Raw genomic sequence first — 11,764 nt, 5'->3', positions numbered from 1 at the left:
TTTCCTTGTGTGCATGCATGTCTTCTGGGGTAATTTTAAGCCTTGGCATAAAAGAAATATGTTTCACTCCTTCTCTCAGTAACACTGGAGCCTATGTGCAAGGTTCAGTGAAAGATGGCAGGCAGGTAGAAGTCTCAGAAATACTGTGTTCCTGTTTTGTTTTGTTAAACTAAAACACTTGGAGAAGAGGCAACCAAACCATTATTTTAACCAAAAGAAAAGATTTTGCACATGCAGAAGCAGTATAATTAGCATAAAACGATATGAGAAAGAGGAAGAGAAGGGTAAGGTATTGTCCTGCAGCCACTGGAAGTGTTTCTGTCATAACACCTCCATGAGATTTGTACCTTTTAGGACACAGGAAAATTCAACCATGGGAACATGAAGTTCAGGAAAACAGGGTCTTTATTTCCACCTCCCTTGAAGTTAACTGTTTGTTTTGAATTCGCCTGTGTGATTGCATGGGTGGCAGTTTGGAGATGCTTCTTGTGGCTCAAAGAACCCTGAATGAGCACATTATCTCCTGCCTCTCTTGAAGAACATTTTGGGAGTGGAGGTGCTGATGAGTAATCATCCAGTTGGCCAAAGTGAAAACAGGAGCTTGAGAGAGAATGGGTTAAAATTTTCTTACTGCTGTTTTTATGTTGGACTGAGTAATAGAACTGAGTACCTGTTACCTGGTTTGGTCAATGTGATCAATCTGTTGATATGGGGTGAGGAATGACAAAATGTGGGTCTGGTTCTGTCTTTTTTGCAGTTTTACTTGAGAATATTCAAGTATGTGTGTCCCATGCAGATTTGCTGCCCTGTGAATGTCTGAGCTGTAATGAGGTGAATGCTACTGGAAAGCAAAGGTTTAATTAGCTCTGCTGTTTCAATACGTTCCTAAAGTGCATTTCAAATGATAGGCTTCGTTGTGAAATCAGTCATCAATGCTGTGTTTGATGGTTACAGAAATTGTATGGTTTTCTTTATCTTTTTTCCTGAGGAGCCCCTGATCAGATGACTTAATTTTCAGAACACGGCACAAAAGAATAAATTGCAAGTACTCTGTGAGTTATTAAAGGAGAACATTATGAATAATTTCAAAGAGGAAATGCATGCTAGAATTTTTTGTCATGTTGGCTAATTGTCCAGTAGCTGAAAGGAAAAGAAAGGATAAATCGATTAGTTCTGATTGTTTATTAAAAGGTTTTTGCTGATAACTTTTGGGTAGTTGCACTTGGCAAACTAAATATTTGTGTGAAGATCATACCAGAAATTTGGGAATTTGGTTTATTTTCTGAAGTAAAAATTAATAGATCACAGCACTGATTGATAGAAAAGTGATGTAATATGATTCTGTAGGGCTTTTCTCTGAGTGAGTCACAAAGTGTGCTGATACAGAGCTCCCCTGAAGGGGTCAATATGTGGTGCAACAGAAAGATAAGAAGGGCCATAGTTTTGCCAGGAGCACTGCAAGACTCTGGACATACACACCAGGACATGCAGGAGTGAAATTCTAGAAAAGTTTAGGATTCATAAATCACTTGTGGCAGAGCCCAGGAATGGGAGCACCAGCAGGAGCTGTGGTGGAGACAGACCCAGGGCGCTTCGCCTTCACCACGTCAGGAATCCCCTTCTACACTGTTGACACCATCGTTATCTCCACCCCAGTGGGGTCTTGGCTGGTGGAGCCTCACAAGTCACACTTGTGCATGGAGCTCACTTTATCTTCATCGGGAGGTGGAGGCTGAGTCAGCCCTGCTGGGATTTGCACCAGTGGTTCCAGGAAGTCTGGGTATTTCAAACCTTAGGCTTAGACCTCTAATCATCCCCTTATCTAAACTGCCTAACATCTGAGTCTGCAAAATTGGGTTGGAAATCTCACACAAACATGCTTTCCCCAGCGGCATTTCTGCGCTTGTTTGCCAGTGGAGCCCAGGACTGCAGAAGGGCACAGGAGATTCAGCTTTGAAACCAAAGTTTTAATCAAAGTGTTGTGTGAAGACCTGGCTCTTCCTTGATTGATGGCTTGCTTACTGCTTGTTGACAACTGGAGAGGTTCACCCTTTGGGGCAGAAAGTCACAGTTAACACTCAGGCAAGCATGGACCCTCTTGGGCCATAAGTTTAGAGGAACCCAGTACTTTTTAACTAATTTCTGCATCTGCGGGGGATGGAAGGAAGGTGTTTATTGGTTTCTCATAACTTATAAAGAAATGGTCTCATCCTAAAAGTCCTACTGCTCAATAGATGTGGAAATTGTTCAACCCAAGAATTCAAAGACAAATAGTGTGGCGTCCTACATCAGGCCTACATCAGGCATCTCTCAATCCCTCCCCAAGTGACTTCTTCAAACTCATTTGGCAGCAAAGCCTAAAGAGCTCAGACATATGAAATTCTTACAGGCTTTGTGAGAATAGCTGGCCGACTGGGGATGACAGACTAAATTAGCACTCCTATTAGGAAACAGTTGCAGTGTTAATTCACTCCTTATCATACAGCAGAGGATCCTAAGCAGAGGATGGGGTCAAGGGGGAGGCAAAGGGCTCTCTGGTGTCCCCCAGCTGTGGAAAAGCTCCAGTCAAAAAAACTCTCACTTTATCAACCATCTTGTTGTGCAGTGGCACCTTAAAGAACAAACAAACTGGCTTTTTTTGTTCCCTTGTCTCCCATCTCTCAGAGCTGCTGGCTTGTATGCCACTTTCATTGATAACTTGTGACAATGTGGAAGTTCTTTATTTTCACTTTAGTCCTGTCACTGGAGGGAAAGGAGCATCCTGTGGCTCAATGCTACATCAAAATGGGGTGATAAAACAGAAAGGAAATTTTCCAGTTTTGTCCCCTAGTCAAGAAAGAGCACCTGGCGTATATAATTCCTCACAAATCAGTGCTTTGCTATGTTTGGCTTTTTTTTTTTGTCAGAGTATCTGTGAGCAGATGCATGCTACATTTCTTATTTCAACCCACATTAGCAAATCTCCGGAGAAACCAACTGCTGTTTGCTGCCCATCTATAGTAGTTAAGCCAGATTCCTCTGTTCTGATTTATCAGATAGGGTGACTGATGATGTTTGTAAATGTAAATTTTAAGTTTCCTCAAATTCTAGTGTGTAAAGCTTCAAAACAGTCATTTTCTATAAACACTGTTGCTTGAAAAAGTCCTGCCACTTGAATATCTGGTGAAGATGAATGCACATTGCATGCAGTGTTGGCAAAGAGGCACCCATCTATAAACATAGAGTTACTATTCATGGAGATTTCTTTTATCGTCTTTCCAGTTGTACAAACACACCAGCACCACCACCCCCGGCAATATTGCATTGTAAATTACCTTCCTTTTAAAAGCCCTCTCCCCTTAGTGCTTTTCATTCAGGAGATGGGAGACAGCCCTGGGCTTCTTGTCTTCAGATCAAATACAGGCTGCAGACTCTGGGCATTCACCTGAATTATATGAACCTCTGTGCTGCAGCTATTTACTTGTTGTGATACATTTCCTTTGCTTGATTAACTAAGCCCTGAAAAGACACATCTGTTTCAGCATTGCCCCCTCAAGGCAGTCCATCCGCCCTCTGTCCTGTAGCATCTTTTTCTCTCACCTTTTCCTTGCCTTACCCTCTGCAGTTTGCTGCATTTTTTGTCACGCGTTCATGATTTGAGTTGAACTCCCGGGACAGGGACTGTCCTGTGGTTGTTGCCTGTGGAAAGCCATCTATCCTGCCATGGATATGAGAATCATTCAGGGATATGCAAGAGCTGCAGCCCATTTTGGGGCTGAAGCCTGAAAGCTTGAGCTGAGGGCTGTTTCTAATTAGTTACACAGCACCCATCTATTGCTTCCTACAATGCTCACAGGTCTGGTTACCCTCAGTTTCTTATTAACTTTGCTGATGTTCAGCATCCTCAGCACCAAGCAGGTCTGGTCCCCAATAATGTACTGATGTACCAAGACTCTTTAGTATTTTTTAATATATGCACTGAATGCTACTTTTATTAGAAACTGACCAGCACTGTGATTTACAGTTAAAATAAATACAAGATAATTTATTAGAATATACTATTGGAGTCACAGCCTCCACGGGGCATCTTTCTCTGTTATACTATCCAAGTACTGGAAGAGTTTATTACAAGGTTTACTATGTGGCATCCAAAAATCCTCTATAAATAGCTTTTGATTTGCACTTAGGGATAACTTTGAAGAGAAAGGAAAGCCGGAGCCCTAGTTCTTTGTAGGAACACCAGTGTTTCCCTGACACCCTGGGCTGGAGCTGGAACCTCTGTACAGCCCTCACCATGGTCTGTGCCCCGCAATCCTCTCTGCAGCAAGAGCAGCGAGGAGGTTCCCCAGGCGGTGGTGGCCGTCTGTCACTGTATTCTGCTCTCAGGCCTCTCTTGCCCTTTGAAGATTCCCCATTGTTTGGGCTATTAACATACTTTCAGGGTGGATGTTTATCTTTTTTGAAACTTTTACAGCAGGCGCATTGTTAAAGCAAAGCCCGAGCTGCTCTTTGCAAGAAAGCTCCACCGCAGCCCTTTGGTGAGCGCAACGCAACTCCGAGTAACTCTTCCTTTTATTTGATCAGCTTCTAAAACCCAACAGTTCTGTGAGTAAACATTTATAGATCAAATCAAAAGCTCGCAAAAAGAAGCACTCTCGATAGATTAGAAGCTAAACTGATCTAAATTAGAACAGATGCAGAGATAACCTTGCCTGGCTAAAAAGCATATACTATCGGTTGCACGCAGATAATTAAATGAATGAGCCCTTTTTCTATTGAACAACTGATGTGCAATTGATAAACTTAATTAATAATTAACTTTTTAATTAAATATCAATTAAAAACAAGTGTGGTAATGTGCCACTCGCATTTAATTTTGCTGCCTTTTCTTCATTACAGAACCGTCATTAGGCTTACAGGTATCGGTTTAAGATGCCTGCATGCACTGCAGAGGAAAGAAATGTGTCCGCTGGGCACTCGCCAGTGAAGAGACGGTGATAAACAGCAGCAACTGGAGACAAAGCCAGGGAGCAGCTTCAGAGAGTCAGAAGGAACCACAGATCCCTGGATGCAGCTTCCTTAGCAGCAGAAGGACTTCGGTTTATGCCCTTGTTGCGTATTAACAGACGTGGCAACAGGTACAGGAGAGGTGATATAACTGCTCATAACTGCTCTCCAGGAAGAAGGTTCTTCCCAGCTTTATGAATGAAAGGGCTGGATGAAGCCAATACTTAACATCTAAACCCTGGCCCGTGTTTAGGGGGAAAAAATCCATCAGTTATTGCCTTGTTTCAGCAAAACAATCCTGCCTAAGTGAGGGAAAGCTGCGATCTTTTTTTGCATGTGTCTTCTCACATGATGCCTTAGTGCAATTCCTATTAGTGCTAATGGGGTAATTGGCTCCCCTCAATGTGAACTCCCTATAATGCATCCACGTAACTTGATTTGAGAGTGTAAATCCTATTAGCCTGAATGGCGATCTTTTCTGCCTCTAATTTACCCATTTGATCCTGCAAGCACTAACAGCCGATCTCGTCTCCCTTTGAAAGCGATAAATAGGCATCTGACTTCCGCTAAATGGTGTTTGCAAACGTTCCTGGTGGTATCACACCTCGGGGACGCTGTCCTGCTCTGTGCCCCCCCTGAGCCTGCCTTTCCAAACATCTGTGCACAAGGGATATTCTGCCGGGCCGCCAGCGAGCGCCTGCTTTTCGTCTGGCTCCCCAGGGCAGCCTCAGCTCTGGACCACATGTGGCGGCTGCGTGGCTGCATCGTGCAGCCCGGGCCAGCAGCGTGTGCTCGGGGCTCCCCAGTGGTCTGGATGCTTTCTGGGGGTGTGGTGTGTGCCATCAGATGCCTTGGTGCTGGAGGCAGAGCTGCTGCTTGGTCCACCGGCTGCTGCTCCTGTGGGATACCGGACATTTGGATACTGCAATAAACACACTGCGTCTAATGAGAATGATAAGGGAGGTGATGGCTTCTCTGCTGCAGACTTCCCCCTCTACCATCCACTGAGTCCATGCCTCATCCTAACTGCACTCCTCTATTTTTTCCCCTCTGTTTAAAATCTTGCCTAGGGAGCTCAGCTGTGATTTACATACCTAAATACAAAAAAATATATTCAAAGCACACAGCTCCTGTGCAACCTTGGCATTTGGTTCCTTCCACCTACCTAGTAAGCACTCATAAGGAGCAAAGGAATACTCAGAAGGCAGGAAACTGGGTTTGCAAACTGGGGAAAAAAAAGATGAAAAGCTGCAAGAAACATTTCCACCAACTCTGTGCCTGCTAGCAAGAAGGAGAAATATTTGAGCATCTCACTGAGGATGTAAGAAAATCTTTCCACGGTGGAGAATCTGAGTGAAGATCAAGGGTTGCTTTTTTTTCATTTGGTTGTTAATGTCTTGATTTGTTTCCAACCCAAATAAGTAAGGTAGAGGATAAACCAGTGGACTCTTGATTGTCCTTCTGCAATGTGGGGCTTGAAGCCAACTGGCAATGACTCCTCAGAAGGTACCATCATGGACACGGCACCAGACACCTATCCGGTCGGAATACACTGCCGATGAAAGGATGATTTCTTTTCCTGCTCTGCCTCATAAGAGGATATTCTCGCTTCTCCACATGTGAAGGGAAGATGGGTCCCTCCCATGGGGAATGTTACTGCTGGCCACCACTTCCTCCCTGAAAGCCCCATTTGAAAAGGAGGAAATAGTTGGTAGAGGAAGTTCCTGAAAAGGAATCTTTCAAATCCTTATTTTTGTCAGGTTTTTTTTTCAGGGGACACCCAATATGATGGAAATAATTGGTAGGGCTGCCTCAAGTGATGGAAAAATTGCAGAAAACTGCAAAGAGTGTGACAGCAAGAAAACCGGCTTATTCTCCATTTATTGTACAATATTTATCATCAGCCCGTTTTGTATATTTTGCTTTCTTTTGTGTAATCTTATCATCACTGGGGTTGAAAACGATGTAATTTTTGCTCCTTTGAGTAGTTGCCAAAAAAGCACTTACGTCGGAGTATTAGTGTATCATTTGGCTAGCACATCACATAATGGTTTTTTTACAGCAAGTATTTAGCCGTGTTTTCATCCTGTGGGAAAGAATGATGGGTCTGTTTTGTAAAAATAAGACCTTGTGGCAATGTGGACATGCAAGAGATAGAAACATAATGCAACAAATTAGTTTCAACACAGAGAAATGAAGTAGTCCAGGCTCCATATACATTCAGCAGTGCTGGTTTCTTTTTCTCTCTTTTGTCTCTCCTTTTTTTCTGTTATTCTGAAATGTATTGTTGGATTTTATGGGAGAACTTTGCAAGCAGAAACTATTTGAATTCAATGAGCAGTCCACTTGGTTTGGGCATGAAGATGATGTTATACTTGTATACATACTTATGTTTATGTAATGAATGCACACATATAGGCAAAAATAGTAATTATGAGCACATGTGTGAGAGAGAGAGTAGTTACTGGTTCAAAGTAAGTATGATAAAATTCATCCTTTTTTTTTTTAAACTCAATGCAAGTTCATGGTGTCATAGCAAGAACCAAATTTCCTTTATTATAGCCTGAACATGTACTTCAGGTTTTAGCAATGGAAACAGTACTGTGAAGCAAAAGAAGTCTGATCATTCAAATTTCCTCACAGAAAATGAAGATCTGGAGCAAAACATAATTTGCCTTTAGATGCTTTAGAAATAATTGAGCAGTTAATCATTGCAGTTTGAGGTGATCCCATCATATCCCTTGCAAATAGTGGTTAAGTGAATCTCTATTATAATCTGAAACCCAACATCAACTTGCAAATCATTCACACTGTGATCCCCATCTTTCCAATCTGTGTGTTTTACAACCTGCCTCAAATAACAGTCAATCTCACCTCTGTCACAAAAATGTTAGAGTTGCTGTTTTGAAGTTCTCCCTTGTTTAAACTTTATTTATTAAAATATCCCAGTAAGTTATGACTAAGATTTCTATTTCTTTGTACGTAAAAATTCACCAGAATATCTCCCAGCATTTGCCAAGTAACTATATAATCTGTTTGATGTCCACCTTCCTTTTTTCCAGCAGTCACTTACCCATTTGTGCAGTTACACGCACATTTGTATTTTGTCATGTCTGAATTCAGACACAGAGTCTGGAGATGCCAAGTACGTGCCTAACTTATGCAAAAAGGAGTGGAGTTGAGCATATGGCTACATGGCTCCTACGTGAAAAAAAAAACCAAACCAAAATGCCATTCAGCAAATTTATTAGGGCTTTATAGTTAGTTATCATCACTAGTTGTACTAAAATACAACTCAGAAAAAAGATTCCATAGCAGAGACTGCATGATGGAATAGACCTTTTGCATGTCTTGCTGTTGCTAATTTACAGCCTTCCATGACTTCCAAAGACATCTATGAATTGTTCTCCGAAAGCCTTTCATCCTGAAGGGTACTGGGAAACCACACAGCTCATTGGTGTTGGCTGAGTCAGGGTGCTCAAAACATGCCCTTTGGGTGCCCAGGTCTTTCCTTTGAGTTAAGGGCTTTTATTGTAACAAAAACATGCTTGGGAAGGGTTTCTCCGGGCTGCCTTAGTACTTTGGGATTATTCTGCTTTGAAAAACTGGGAAGCCCCTGCTGCATTACCATAAATGAGTCATTAGAAAAATGAGATGGGGGAGAGGGGGGACGAAGATTCTTCTGCAATCCCAGTAAGGAGGATGCATGACCTGGGGCTTGCAGGAGGAAGATGCACCCAGTGTTTTCCAAACATTTGATTTCCTAACCGAGGAAGTGAGCAGAGCTTCCACCTCTCCTGTGCTATTTGAAGAGTGATTAAAAGCAAAGGAGAGAAGGTGAGTCAACAGTGACTAAAGACCATGCATAAATTCCTGACAAATGGCTGGCAGGGGAGACACAGAACAGAAACCTCAAGCAGCCTGGTTTTCCTTTGAGCAACATTTTATCTTCACTGAGATGTCACCGCTGTGTTACATCATTTCCTCCCCAGGTATGGCCATGGAAGAATAAAACCTTCCCATAATGGGGCAGCACAAGCAACTGGGATTTTTTTCATGGTTGCCTTGGGAGTGCCATCGGCCATAACAGCACGAAGATTTGGGGCAGGAGGTGTAATGCACGGAGAAGAGGTAATAAATGACCTTTGCAATAGTGTGACCAAGTCAAGCCCACCAAAAAATGATAGGTAAGAGTCTGCTCATGAGCTGTGTCCTGCCCAAAGGTCACAACCAGGCAGTAAGGTAGATGGGAGCAAACTTGCCACACTGGATTTTTTTGGAGGGCTTGTGTTACCCTTGATAAAAATCTTGTTGGTATTTGGAGCAGAACAGCTCTGATGGACACTTAACCTGACTCTTGCTACACTCTCCCATTACTACTTTGCCAAAATCCCAGCATAGAGTTATTCTTGCTCAAAAGAAAAAATTCTTCTGGCCTGGATACATCTCCCAAATTTTCAGGCATTATTTTTCAATACCTATGCAGAAATGACTGTTCCTAGTGAAGCTGGGCTCCTTCAGGATCCCCTGTCCTTGCTGTGCTAGCCATGTGTAAGCTGCTGCTAAGCCCTGTGCCCCGCTGAGGCCCCAGCATGTGGGTGCAAACCCCAAATGTGCAGCCTGGACACACCAGTGACTGTCACTGCAGGGCTGCACACACCTCAAACCTTCCTTGTCAAAACCTCCAGAAGGAATGTCTTGTGCAGAAAGAGCATTAAATAAAATTTAGGCTTCTAGAAGCCACCTGGTTTTGGGTTTTTTTTCATTTTTTCCTGGAGAAATATCTCCTTACCCCCAGTGAATTCTTACTGATTTTTAGAAAAATATGCTCTTTTGTAGGATCTTGTGAGATGGCAGGAGCCAAAGGGCTCTGCAGAGCCTTGTGTTGCAGTCAGAGTTCAAAAAGGTGAGTTCCCCTGAGAGGGAAAGATTGGTTTTTTTGTTTAATGCTGTCTCTTGTTTAAACTTAGAGATTTGAATAGGCCATTTCTCTCTTCTTTTTTTTTTTTCTAATATGTTTATCTTCATGTCTGAAATATTTTGTGAACTTTGCTTTTCTATCCCTGTAAAGGGTATCTCTTAGACAAGTTCTTGTTTCTTGCATTTTCCATATAACTGCAGAGATGTAAGAGGAAGAATGTGCATTTTCGTAGAGCAGTGATTTGACATGAAGTTATGGTAAATGTATTTTCTCTGCTTGTTTCCTATTTGTATTGACTTTCCATTAATATCCTGGCATACACATGCATATATATGTATATGAATATGACTGGCAACAGATAAAACAAGCTAATGGCAAAGAATGTTGAGGGGTGAGGGGCAGCTTTAAACTCTTTTTAGTGTGTTTTCCTAATTTTTTGACCACCTAAATGGGCATGTGACAGGTATGTTTGCTAGGAGCCAGATGAAGGATTTAAATTTCAGTTTTCGGATGACAAATGCTGCAATGAGTGATGCAAGTCAGGAAAATTAGTTGCAGAAAATTAAAAAAATGTTTCCAAAACAATTGCAGACTCTTTACTTGCTGTTTGCAGGGAGAAAGCAGAACTCATTAAATAAATAATTTGATCCAAATGATTTGTCCAGTTGCTGAAGGAGCTAGCAGGATGTCAGGACTTGTGAACTAGTTTGGTTACAGCTATAGTGATGAGGAATGCAATGAAGAAAAGCTGAGGGTTTTTAAGAAGGAAGCACAAGCAATTCCCAAGATGCTATATTGTTTTCTTTAAGTTTCTGAATGAGTGCTGCTGAACATCGGGACTGATGAGCTCAGCAGAGAGCTCAAGGCTGGTCGTCACCGAGGGCAAGGCACGCTGGGGCTGTGCACACCCTGTGCAAGCGTGTCAGGAGAGGTTCTCGTGGTCCCCTCTGCTGCAATTCAGAAATCTTTCTCATCCTTTTCCACCGTGAAAGTGGAGAGAGATGACAGAAAGCGCTCGGAGGGTCGTTGGCACTGCCCCTTTGGGGACGGGCGGGCATGGCTCTGCTGGCTCTGCTGGTGCTCTGCGTGCTCCAGCCCCACCACCTGTGTCAGTAAGAAAAGGCTTTTCCAGTCTAAAAATAAGCAGCTGGTGTCTGGAGTCTGTTTGCGGGAGCGTGTGTCTGATACGTAATTTGAACTTGATTGCAAGGGCCTTGTAACCTCTCCTGGAGCTGCTGCTGCCACCACGGAGCCAGCTCCCCTCTCCCCGAGGTGTCCGGGATCTCTGTGAACCTGGGCTCCTCCGCCCAGGCACCTCCAGCTCCTCACCCCCCCATCCGGGAGTTATGGGGCAGAGATGACTCACAGCACCTTATCCTGTTTTAACTCCTCTCCCACTGCTCTGCACGGAGCTACTGAAACCCCTTTATTTGGCAGCCTCTGAAACTTGACACTGATGAAGATGATGAGCAAAGGAAGGGAGAGACCTGTTGTTTCCAAGAATGACTCTTAACTGCAAAAGCTTGATGTTTGCTGCAGAGCACTTTGGGAAAGCTGTTGGTGTCTTGGGATGCTGCTGTTATGAATGGGGCCAACTTGGAAATTCATTTTTGGATCTTATCTTCCTTGCCTGGAAACTTCTGAATCTGCAGTGTTGACAAGGAAATCACAAGGAGAAATTTTTCCTTGTGAATTGCTTATGTGTGCTGGATGGGACCTTTCCTCATCCAGACTTTGGATGCAGCCATTTAGTTAGAAGAAAAGTAGTACTAACAGGGAGATGGACCCATGAGTTGGGTGTTGATCCCATCACCAGAATGCTGAAGCACAAGCCAGACTGTAACTCCGCTCATGGTA

This window comes from Corvus cornix, chromosome 12 (assembly GCF_000738735.6).
Source record: "Corvus cornix cornix isolate S_Up_H32 chromosome 12, ASM73873v5, whole genome shotgun sequence".
Lineage (NCBI taxonomy): Eukaryota > Metazoa > Chordata > Aves > Passeriformes > Corvidae > Corvus > Corvus cornix.
This window is presented reverse-complemented; position numbering follows the sequence as displayed.